Source organism: Amblyomma americanum, chromosome 3 (genome assembly GCF_052857255.1).
Source record: "Amblyomma americanum isolate KBUSLIRL-KWMA chromosome 3, ASM5285725v1, whole genome shotgun sequence".
NCBI lineage: Eukaryota > Metazoa > Arthropoda > Arachnida > Ixodida > Ixodidae > Amblyomma > Amblyomma americanum.
Window position 1 is genome coordinate 115,811,334 of NC_135499.1, and position 12,393 is coordinate 115,823,726.

Genomic DNA, 12,393 nt, shown 5'->3' on the forward strand with positions numbered 1-12,393 from the left:
GTTATAAATTTATATAAATCTCCTGTAAAGTACGAGTAACATTGTTATAGCGCTGTGCAGAGCATCGTTTGGGCGATGCAATCGATACTCCTTCCTCTTTCGCGCGGTGAGGTCCTATAGCTCCGTCGGGTGCAGCTATAAGACACAAGGCGAAGAATAACTCGTTGCATACTATACATTTTATTATTCTCGTCTTTTTCATTTCTTTTTTCCCCCGCGCGTATGCAAAACGATCGTTAGGGCGCACATTCGATGTATTTCCGCCCCTGTACGCCAGGCGCCCGGCTCCTCTTGCAGGCTTTTACCCTCCGCACGAGTGTTTCCCGCCAATTGCCGCGTGTGCGAATTCATGCATAGGCAGCCCTCGATTTGTACGCGAATCGCCAAAGTATACTTCGCTATGGTCGTATATGCCGAAGGCATTTCGAGCGGATAATGGTAGGATATTTTCGCGCAGCATCCCTCGCCGGAGAAAAACGTATACGAATCACGCTTTCCTAATGCTCTTTTCGCCGCCATAAAGCTTTTACTGCTAAGCCTGAACAACGATATATTCATTGTTCCTCCTAATGCTGGCCCGCTGTGGCCTGAGCGGGTGCGATAGGAGGCGTTTCACGCACGCATAAGATGACACTGTGGAAGCCTAAAGTGCCGGATATTACGCATTGTGCGAGTACGCTTCGGCTACTAAGGTTGCTGCACTTAGGAAGACGAACAAAAGTAAACAAAAAAAGGTAATCGCAGCTTCCAGGCGGGAGCTGTGTCATAAACGGCGGCAAGGCTGGCTACTTGGAGCACTTTCCGACGACGACGTCGCCGGAAAAGCGCGCCACTTGCCGTCACTTCGACTCGCGAGAAGCGAGTTGGAATGTTCGCTTTCACCGCGTGTATTCCGCGCGAGCTGCCAGCTCTGACATCTTGAAGCGTCGCCGGCACCGATGGCCGTGTTATGCAAAGTATTTCGGCTCTTCCGCCACGGAAAGCTACGCGTCCCTTTTGTCTGGAAAGTGGCGTAGATGTCGGATGCCTTGTAGCGTCAAATTTTAGGCCATCAGGCCACTTCTTCCTCAACCTCCTTTCCTTCCCTCTTCTTTTACTTTTGTTCTTGCGCAAGATTGGTGGCGCATATTTGTGTGTCGAAATAAGTACCACCGGCTCCATTTGCGACGAGCTCTTTGGAAGCTCCGAAAAAGCAGTCAGACACCAGCAACTTGGTGACAAGTTAAGACCATGATGCAAAGTTAAAACAAAAAGCCTCAATTAAACATTGTAACTCCCCCCACTCCCTCACTCACTCACTCACTCACGCGCTCAATCGCTCGCTCACTCACTCACTCACTCACTCACTCACTCACTCACTCACTCACTCACTCACTCACTCACTCACTCACTCACTCACTCACTCACTCACTCACTCACTCACTCGCTCTCTCGCTCACTCACTCACTAAATCACACTCACTCCCTCATTCACTCACTCACTCACTAAATAACACTCACTCCCACCCCCACTCACTCACTAAATCACACTCACTCACTCACTCGCTCGCTCTCTCGCTCACTCACTAAATCACACTCACTCCCTCATTCACTCACTCACTCACTAAATAACACTCACTCCCACCCTCACTCACTCACTAAATCACACTCACTCCCTCACTCACTAAATCACACTCACTCCCTCACTCACTCACTCACCCACTCGCTCGCTCACTTATTCACCCACTCACTACATCTCACTCACTCACTCACTCACTTGTAGTATGAGCAGAGCTTGATCCTTCACTTTTTGTTTCCGACCTCGTCTTTTTTTTCTAGAGATATCCATTGGTTGGTACCGTAGTTCTGGTTCCGAATAGCTGCCCAAAGGATATCCACTGAGAGCAGGCCCTCTTGCAAGTTGCAAGCGAACTGAACTGGATTCGCATGTTTGGTCTCCGTCACGGCGGCCGCAAGAAAACACGCACGTGTGCTGCGTGATGTCAGTGCACCTTAAAGAGACCACCAAGGTGGACGAAATATATCTGGAGCTTTCCGCTACGGCGCGCCATAACACACACTTTAGCCTGGCACGTGGAAAAGCTTTCTGTCCATTCTACACAAAATGTACCCTACACAATTCAGGGACACATGCCGGTGGCGCTGGGCAACCCCCACGCTGTACCACATTACATGGGAGTGAAAACGCAATTATGCATTCCACAAACTCAAAACCCCGTGTGCGGAGCAATGGGAGGGTCTGCTCACCAGCAGCGAGCTCACAGCCCAAAGGGCCCTTGTGCAGCACGCATGCGAAGCAGCAAGACTCAGCGGAGCCCTGGAATAGGGGCCCGACCTTGCGAAGAGGCCAGACGTCAACGATGAAGACGACGACCCACCGCTAATCTCATTGAGATTTCAATAAATGCTTTTCTCTCTCTCTATCCCTCAGGAGTTTGCTGCACATTTCGTTAGTCAGGCTTCTCGACTTAGCCTCATTTTTCTACTTAATGCATTTTTAACGCGACAGCGTTAAAGGCCTCATTGTCCACAAAAAACGGTATCGGCGTAGTGAGCGAAAAATCACGAGCATGGCTCTGGCAGGCGGTTCCCAGAGAGCAACCTAGGAGGCAGGTGGGCCACCTAGGTCTCGTGACCTTGCGGCGTCATTGCAACCCGTCCACCGGTTAGCGGGCAAACTGCCGACCGTAGTAGGTGGCAGTTAAATTAATAATTGGTCGCTGCGGACGAGCAGCCTGGGCCGCACAAGGCCCACCGGTCGCAGCACCTGCCATCGCCGGGCAGTGGCGCATCGCTTAACCGCTGCACCACTGCGCCAGGAGGGGTATGAGGACTCCTGGTTACCTATGAATATAAAGTAGAGAATGGCCTTCTGCATTCACGGGAATTAACCCATTAAGCTAACACATCATAGCCTTAAGGCGGAGCTCAAGTGTGCCCTCCAATTTTTTTGCCGTTATTGTATTGTGGGCGGAAGAAATGCGACGATCACGAGTGAACTTCATTCAGACTTCTTAACAGCGACCGCTTCCAATGGACCACTGCCGACAAATGTGTCCTCCCTATAAACACTATACCTTTTTTAGACCGCAGCGGTGGCCAAGTGGTTGAGCATCCGCCTCGTATGCGGGAGGTGCGGGGTTCGATCCCCAGTGCCGCCGGGTACCCACCGGTGATACAATGGGTACAAGCTTTCCCCTGGTCTGGTGTTCGGCTTCTTTAGGGTGAAATGCTTGGGAAATGGGTATCTGACCCCACCTTGAGAAAAAGAAAAAATACCTTGTGACATGGCGCTCTTTGGCCATAGCTGCCCTTGCGCCATAAAAATCCATAATCATCATCAAACACTATACCTTTCCTCTGCCGAAGGAGCCTCGTCTGTGAATCGGCGGTCCTTTTGAGCAGCTTTTGCGCGCGCCAAAATTCACTTTTAATTTCAAAAATCTCTCATATTAAGGCTTTCAAGTATATGAAGCACCTGCGGAAAACGCCGTTAGAAGAAATGTGTTGATATAATATGGCAGCTTGGCTGAGTTGGTGCGGCATGATTTCACGGCTATAAATACAGTGCTGAAGGGCGCGTTGTCGGGTTAGTTGGTGTTGCATTATGCAAAAAAATTAGCACTAAAAACGCAGACAAAGGACAGCGGAGGAGACGCATAGAGGAGACAAGCGCTTGTTAATCGTCCCATATATCTCGTCCATTGTCCCCTTTTCTCTATTTTTTGCGCTGATTTCTTTACGCAGCTATATAGCCGAACACAAATTTCCGACATCAATAATGCAGTAAGCAAAACACGTTCTTGTGCCTCTTCTTTTACTGACGTACTTGTCTTGCGTTTCGCCATAATTTTGAAACCATAAACCAGGTTGCTTTGCGGACACATTCCCCGGTATCAAAATATTTTCGATGCACGCCGTGTGCGCGCGCTATGTACACATTTCTCCGCACTTCCATTGAAAAAGTTCCAAAACTTTGAACCGCGGGTACAAAATGGCGTTGCCGCATTTGTTCCTGCCCTTCTCAACACCGCTCCTGCACGTCTCGAAGGAACCTGCGAAGCGTGCGCAGAGCGGGCGACATCACCTTTTTTGTTGGCCGTTGCAAGCGGCGACTGCACTTCGCTATGCCTCTCACGTTGCACCATAGCTGTGTTACGAGCTGTCACACATGATCGAATGGCGTGCTGTATGCGGGAAAAAAGATTCGAGCACTCCGATATGCTTCACCTGTCACCTACGTTGCCTACGTTAGAGAGAGAGGAGGAAAGTGCGCCGTTTTTGAAGCAACTCAGAACCTGCAACCCGAGCGTCAACGTCCGTTTGCGTCCCACTGTTGTGCAGCATGGACGACGTCTTCTTAAGCTGGGAAGGAGAAAGAACTTTAGGTAGCGCTTGGGAGAAAAATGAGTGAAACTGAAAGCAAAGAAATGATAAGATGAGATATATTAAAGATCACCCCGTTGGTTCCGGGTGGTCGGGGTAAGCAAAGCCAAGTCATTCCTCTTCTTTCTGACCAGGCGCGCATGCGCGAAACGAAAATAGATAGAAATAAATGTAAAAAGAAAAGTCGTCGTAGCTCGGTTACTTTCGAAATATGCAAGTAACAACGACATTTCGCAAAAGAAAAATGAAATGCTAAATATACGAGAAGAGGAAAGAAAGAGAATAGCCCGCGGCGCATTGGGTAGAGAGGAGAAATCTGCGAGAAGCCATGAAAACGGGGAAGACAAAAGCGGTCCGCGAACAAAAGCAGCGGCGGCAGGACGGCGCGGGCCGAGTAACGAAATTCTCGTCGTAACTCCGCTCTCCCTCCGTCCCGCCGTCCCTTCTCCCCATTGAGGACAAGCGCGGGACCGGCGTTGGCGCGGCAGCGCACTGCCGAGTGTGGAAGGGGTTTAGGTCCCGAATCCTATCCCAAATTGAGGAAGACCTTTTCGCGAGCAAAGGAGTGGTTGGACGGGGAGAAAACGAAACGAGAGAAAAAAAGGAAAAAGGAAAAAAGGATTAGAAGGAGAAAAATAGGGAAGCGTACACCATCGCACACTTTTCACAGAATACGAGTTCCCTCTTTCACAGAGGAGAAACAAAAGGCCGGGGAGAGGACGCGTGGGCTGTAACCGGACGACGGAGAACACATGTACTTGAAAAAAAAAGAGAACCCTTTCTCTCCCTACTGTCGTTTTTCTTCGTTGCCAGCCCTTTCCCTAGATCCCTACCATCATTTTTCTCGATTTTCTTTTCAACTCTCTCTTTCTTTCTCCTTGACTTTTGCCAACGTCTACCCAACCACTGTTTCATTCTGCAACCGTCTTTCCCCTAGTTCGGGATACTTCTACCCTTCTTCACTGTTCCTCTCGTTCTTTCCCCTATTTCCCTTCGTGTCCTCGGTCGTTTTCGTCTCGTAGCTCTGGGCAGAGGGAAGGGACCAATTCCAACCCGATTTCGGAGACGGGCCAGAACGGGAGTGGTGCGCAAAGGGATAAGAGATGTGGACGTGTCCCCTCCAATGCGGAGCGGGTCGCCGTCCATAGCCTGGGTGAAAAAGAGGACAAAAAAAAAAAAACGCCCGCTTGGTCGCTCGCTCGCATGTATGCGCGCCGAAATGGCCTATTCCATAATGGTGATAGAAGGGGAATGGGGATATAAGAGTAAAAAGGCCGCGAGAGTAAAATGTCGTCGGCGTGTCGAGTAGGACACGGCGACAGAAACGAAAAAAAAGAAAAATGAAGAAAGTAGTGCCATATAGAAGGAAAACAAAGGGGGTAAGAATCGGAATAGGCCTAACAAATGTTTTAGCGAAATCCGGGTGTGCTCGTCGCCGAGAGTGGAACATGTAGGGAAGATAAATCAGGCCGCTCTAATGGGTGTCACAATTCCTAGCGCTCGTACGCGCCGAGAAATGTGATCGTATGAGCGGAATTTACAGCGGTCGGGTGCGGCTATTTAGATGTTATGTCCCCGGTAGCGGGTGCAATAATGAGATGAACGATGGCTCGGGACCCTTTGGCCTGCGATTGATTTTCAACTACATTGGCTTTTTCGTTAACAGACATCAGGTGCTTGGGGCGTGCTATGTATCCTTACTATTTCAGTGCGAATTTATTGTCAAGCGTTTCTTCTTTGGTCTACAGTATGCGTGATTGTGCACAATCAGTTCAGCGACTACATAATGGTCACATTTCGCTTCACGGCACGAAACTTGATGGCGTGCTCAAAATGCAGAGCAAAAAAGAAAAAAAAATATGACAGACGATTGAGCGTGGTTAGGCCAAATGCGAATTAGGCGCGCTAGCTCTTATGGGCATGAAGCGATAGCGATAATGAGTTAATGTCGATATACGGGGAATTGGTCCTTCTATATTTGACATACATGGATCCCTGGGAGTCCACATACCACATCTGGCGCAGTGGCGCAGCGCAAGCTGCTGATGATGATGAATTTTTGGCGCTGGCGCTCTTTAGTCATAGACGCCCTTGCGCCATGGCCCAAGGTTTTTCTTTTTCTCAAGGTGGGACCAAAGACCCATTTCCAATCATTTCACCCCAAAGAAGCTGAGCACCAAACAGAGGAAAGCTTGTACCCATTGCATCACCGGTAGGTAGCAGGCGGCACTGATTATATCATGTACTGCCCAGAGTACAACGCGGAAAGGTATGTGATGTTCGCTTCCTTCAAGAAGACAGGAGCCCTTCACAGTACAGTTCAGGGCATTGTCTACCCGAATGGCAACCAGACATGCAGAAGGGAGGCTGCACGCCTTCTTTTAACATTTCTGCAGGACACTGACCTTGTCTCTAAATGTTGATAGCAGGAACGGACTATGGTCCACTGTGATTGAATGTGTACGTAGATGGTGTCTTCTAGAGTGGACTATGTTAAACTGAGTGAATGCGTGTATGGATGGTGGCACTGCAATGGACTATGTTCTACTGTGATTGAATATGTGCATAGATGGTGACTTCTGGAGTGGACTGTGATGGATTGATTGTGTGCATAGATGGTGACTGCGGGAGAGAATGTGTGCTATTATAAGAGACTGTGCGCATAGCGGGGCAGATGCGACAGGTTTTAGGACAGTATTAACATAGAAGGGACGCTATGGTGGAGCGATTGCCGGCAGAATAAGCAAGGCTAACCCCACCTGTAGCATTCAACACCTCAACTCAACTGAAATGGGGATCGAATCCCGCACCTCCCGCAAGCAAGGCGGATGCTCAAACGACTATAAACCACCGCTGCGGTCAGCGTAATTGATGCGCCACTTCCCTGCGATGTCTCAGCGATTTGACTTGTGAGTCCCAGGTTGCTGTTCCCGAGCAACCTCTCGTGACCAATCATTAATTGAGCTACCACCTGACACGGTCGGCAGGCTGTGATGATGTCTAAGGTGACGTGACCTAGATGGCTCCCCTGCCACCTAGGTGGATGGTGGACCCCCTAAGGCATATTGCGCAGGACCCGGTGGGCAGAGGGACGTCACAGACAAAGACTAAGTGGCTGAGTGGAAGCTCTTGCGATAACGTACTGAAATAGCACTGTTTGCTCCTTCCTTAGCACTGGCATTTTTTGTGTGTGCATGTCGGGAATAAACGGTATTATAATTACTGCTTTTTTAGTTACGAAGACAGTTTCACTCTTGCAAAGGCACTGCTGTCGGCATCTTCTCCCAGCCCCTCGCACCTACTGTGAGCTGTGCGGTCCTTAGTTCCGTCCCACCTGCTCCACCTCTGTGGGTCTGCTCGTCTGCTTCATTAGTGCGTTTAAGTTATAGTGTGATTTGCACATGGCATGCTAACTTAAAAAGGACGCAGCTGTCTACGTTACCTTGAAAGGACACGAACTAAAATATCTGCTTTTTCACTGAAGAGCTCCTCCTCACTCTCTCTCGCTGTTGGTAATATCGTGCGTTTAGACCAGGCTAACTACATGACCGCATCTCTCGTGGTTGTCTAACGAGTGACGTCAGCCACCATGCGTGCCAGTACAGAAAGGGAAAGAGAGAGAGAGATGGGACAGCTTGCTGCTAGCAACCTCCTCTCTCTTCACAGTAATAGACTTACGAAGCGTAAAGAAATTACTGCAGAGGGAAAAAGGGGGCAGAAAAAAACAAAACAAAAATAAACACCGGCTGGGAAATGCCGGCGTTTCGGCGTCGGCTTAGCAACGGTTTCGAGACAACGTTCGCCTTAATGGGCTGAGAACGAAAACTGAAAGCGTTCCGTGGTTCCCGGGTTCGAACTCGACTGCGGCGGCTGCGCTTTTATGGAGGCAAAACGCTTAGGCGGCCGTGTGCTGTGCGATGACAGTGCACGTTAAAGATCCCCAGGTGGTCGAAATTACTCCGGAGCCCTCCACTACGGCACCTCTTTCTTCTTTTCTTCTTTCACTCCCTCATTTCGCTCACTCCCTCCCTTACGGCGCGGTTCAGGTGTCCGCCGATATATGAGACAGATACTGCGCCATTTCCTTTAATAATAATAATAATTGGTTTTTGGGGAAAGGAAAATGGCGCAGTATCTGTCTCATGTATCGTTGGACACCTGAACCACGCCGTAAGGGAGGGAGTGAAAGAAGAAACGAAGAGAGGTGTGCCGTAGTGGAGGGCTCCGGAATAATTTCGACCACTTGGGGATCTTTAACGTGCGCTGACACCGCACAACACACGGGCGCCTTAGCGTTTTTCCTCCATAAAAACGCAGCCGCCACGGTCGGGTTCGAACCCGGGAACTGCGGATCAGTAGTCGAGCCTAACCACTGAGCCACCACGGCGGGTCCATTTCCTTTCCCCCAATACCAATTATTATTATTAAGCGTTCCGTGTTAAAAATAAGAAATATCAAAGGGCGGTTACGAGTGGTTAACGTGAATGTTTGAGCGTTAGCTGTGAAGCGACAGCAAAGCATTTTTCACAGACATGTTTTTTTTCTCAAAAGTCAGAAACCGGAGATGAATTCGGACTTGCCCGAGGCCGCAATGACACTCTGCAGTAAGTTTCGATGGGCTTCGAACCAGCAACCTTCCGCAGCCGAGGACGACGCCCGAGCAACTTTAACGTCAGAATTGTCTCCCCCTCTCTCCCGTTTTGCTCTCCCACTCAATCTCTCCTTCTTCAACATTAAATGTGTACGATTCCACTATCTCCATTTCTGCACCTGCCAAACCAGGAAGGTGGCTGGAGGCAGGTGGTGCTGCGGATGCTCACATCAACGACGACGCTAAAGTGGGAAGCGAGCTTATAAGAGCTGAGGCTTCTAATAAACCGTGTGTTCCCTGAAGAAATCGCCTTGGTTGACGCATACGGCAGTTAGAGCCAGCTATAATTTCGTCCCATCTAATGATACCACGAGCCTATGCGGTCTTTCGAAGACGCTTGCGCGGTCCTATAGAAGTAGGATCTTGTGCGTCGCTTTGCTGCTTTGCGATGCGCCTTAGGTCGTTTAATTTTCACGTTTATGGCTTTCTGGTCATGTTTAAGCGCAGAAATTCTGTCGAGAGCCCACTGCTGCCTCAGTAAAGGTAGACACTAGCGCCATTCGCTCCAGTGGTGGAGCTTACATTAATACTTGTTTATTGTTGCCATCGAACGCTTTTCTTTCGGTAGTTTTGGACACCACCCACCTGCTCATCATCATCATCATCATCATCATCAGCCTTACTACACCCACTGCAGGGCAAAGGCCTCTCCCATGTCTCTCCAATTAACCCTATCCTTTGCCAGCTGCATCCACCCTTTGCCTGCAAACTTCTTAATCTCATCCGCCCACCTAACCTTCTGCCGCCCCCTGCTACGCTTACTTTCTCTTGGAACCCACTCCGTTACCCTTAAAGACCAGCGGTTATCCTGCCTTCGCATTACATGCCCTGCCCAAGCCCATTTCTTTCTCTTGATTTCGACTAGGATGTCATTAACCCGTGTTTGTTCCCTCACCCACTCTGCCCGCTTCCGATCTCTTAACGTTACACCTATCATTTTTCTTTCCATGGCTCGCTGCGTTGTCCTTAACTTAAGCTGAACTCTTTTCGTTAGCCTCCACGTTTCTGCCCCGTAGGTGAGTACCGGTAAGATCATGCTGTTGTACACTTTCCTCTTGAGGGAAATTGGTAAATTGCCACTCATGATCTGCGAGAATTTGCCATACGCGCTCCACCCCATTCTTATCCTTCTAGTTATCTCCCTCTCATGATCAGGATCAGCTGTCACTACCTGCCCTAAGTAAACGTATTCCGGCACAATTTCTAGGCTCTCGCTACCAATTGTGAACTGTTGTTCCCTTGCTAGGCTGTTGAACATTATCTTGGTTTTCTGCATGTTAATTTTTAGACCCATCGATCTGCTCTGCCTGTCTAACTCGTTGATCATGGTTTGCAGTTCACCTCCTGAGTGACTCAGCAAGGCAATGTCATCAGCAAATCGCAGATTATTTAGGTATTCTCCATTTATTCTTATTCCCAACTGTTCCCAATTCAGGCCTCGAAATACCTCCTGCAAACATGCGGTGAACAGCATTGGCGAGATCGTGTCTCCTTGCCTGACGCCCTTTCTTATTGGAATTTTATTGCTGACTTTATGGAGGACTATAGTAGCTGTGCAGTTGCTATATATATCTTCCAGTATTTTGACATAAGGCTCTTCTACCCCCTGATTACGCAATGCCTGTATGACTGCTGAGGTTTCCACTGAGTCGAATGCTTTCTCGTAATCAATGAAAGCTATATATAGAGGTTGGTTATATTCTGCGCATTTCTCTATCACCTGATTGATAGCGTGAATATGATCTATTGTGGAATATCCTTTACGAAAGCCTGCCTGATCATTTGGTTGATTAAAGTCTAACGTTGCCCTGACTCTGTTAGCGATTACCTTAGTAAGTACTTTGTAGGCAACGGATAGTAAGCTGATCGGCCTGTAATTTTTCAAGTCCTTGGCGTCTCCCTTCTTATGAATTAAGATAATGTTTGCATTCTTCCAAGCTTCTGGTACAGTCGAGGTCATAAGGCATTGCGTATACAGGGTGGCTAGTTTTTCTAGCACGATCTCCCCTCCATCCTTCAACAGATCTGCTGTTACCTGATCCTCCCCAGCTGCTTTTCCCCTTTTCATTGCTTCTAAGGCTTTCTTTACTTCATCTTTCGTTACTGGCGGGATGACGCATTGCTGTGCACTGCTGTCTTTCTCATTAGCGCTCTGATTACATTGGCTACTGTACAGATCTGTATAGAACTCTTCGGCTACGTTAACTATCTTATCCATATTGCTAATGACATTGCCCTGCTTGTCTCTTAATGCATACATCTGGTTTTTACCTATGCCTAGTTTCCTCTTCACTGTTTTTAGGCTACCTCCGTTCTTTATAGCATGCTCGATTCTCTCCATATTAAACTTCCTTATGTCGGCTACCTTGCGCTTATTTATTAACTTTGATAGCTCCGTTAGTTCTATTCTATCGGTAGTGTTAGATGCCTTCATGTTTTGGCGCTTCTTAATCAGGTCTTTCGTCACCTGAGATAGCTTCCCGGTATCTTTTCGAACTGTCCTGCCGCCTACTTCTACTGCGCACTCCGTAATTATTGATGTCAGATTATCGTGCATTGAATTAACATCAAGATCATCTTCCTCAGTTAAAGCCGAGTATCTGTTTTGCAGCGCTATCCTGAACTCCTGTGCTTTCCCTCTTACGGCTAACTCGTTAATGGTCTTCTTCTTCGCTAGCTTCTTCCGTTCCCTCTTCAAGTCTAAGCTAATTCTAGACCTTACCATTCTATGGTCGCTGCAACGCACCCTTCCGAGGACGGCCACATCCTGAATGATGCCAGGTTTAGCGCATAGTATGAAGTCGATTTCATTTTTAATCTCACCATTGGGGCTCTTCCAGGTCCATTTCCTGTTTTCTCGTTTGCGGAAGAAGGTATTCATGATCCGTAAATTATTTCTATCCGCGAATTCGACTAATAGCTCTCCCCTGCTATTTCTAGAGCCTATCCCATAGTCACCTACCGCGTGGTCGTCAGCCTGCTTCTTGCCCACCTTCGCATTGAAGTCGCCCATCAGTACAGTGTACTGCGATTTTACTTTATTCATTGCTGATTCTACGTCCTCATAGAAGCTTTCAACGGTCTGGTCATCATGGTTGGATGTGGGTGCGTAGGCCTGCACCACTTTCAGCTTGTACCTCCTATTCAGCCTAATTACTATAGCTGCTGCCCTCTCGTTAATACTGTAGAACTCCTCTACGTTGCCAGCTATATCCTTATTAATGTGGAAACCCACACCTAGTTCTCGTCTATCATCTAACCCGCGATAGCACAGTATGTGTCCGTCCTTTAGTACTGTATACGCCTCACCTGCCCTCCTAACTTCGCTAAGCCCTATCACATCCCATTTAATTCCCG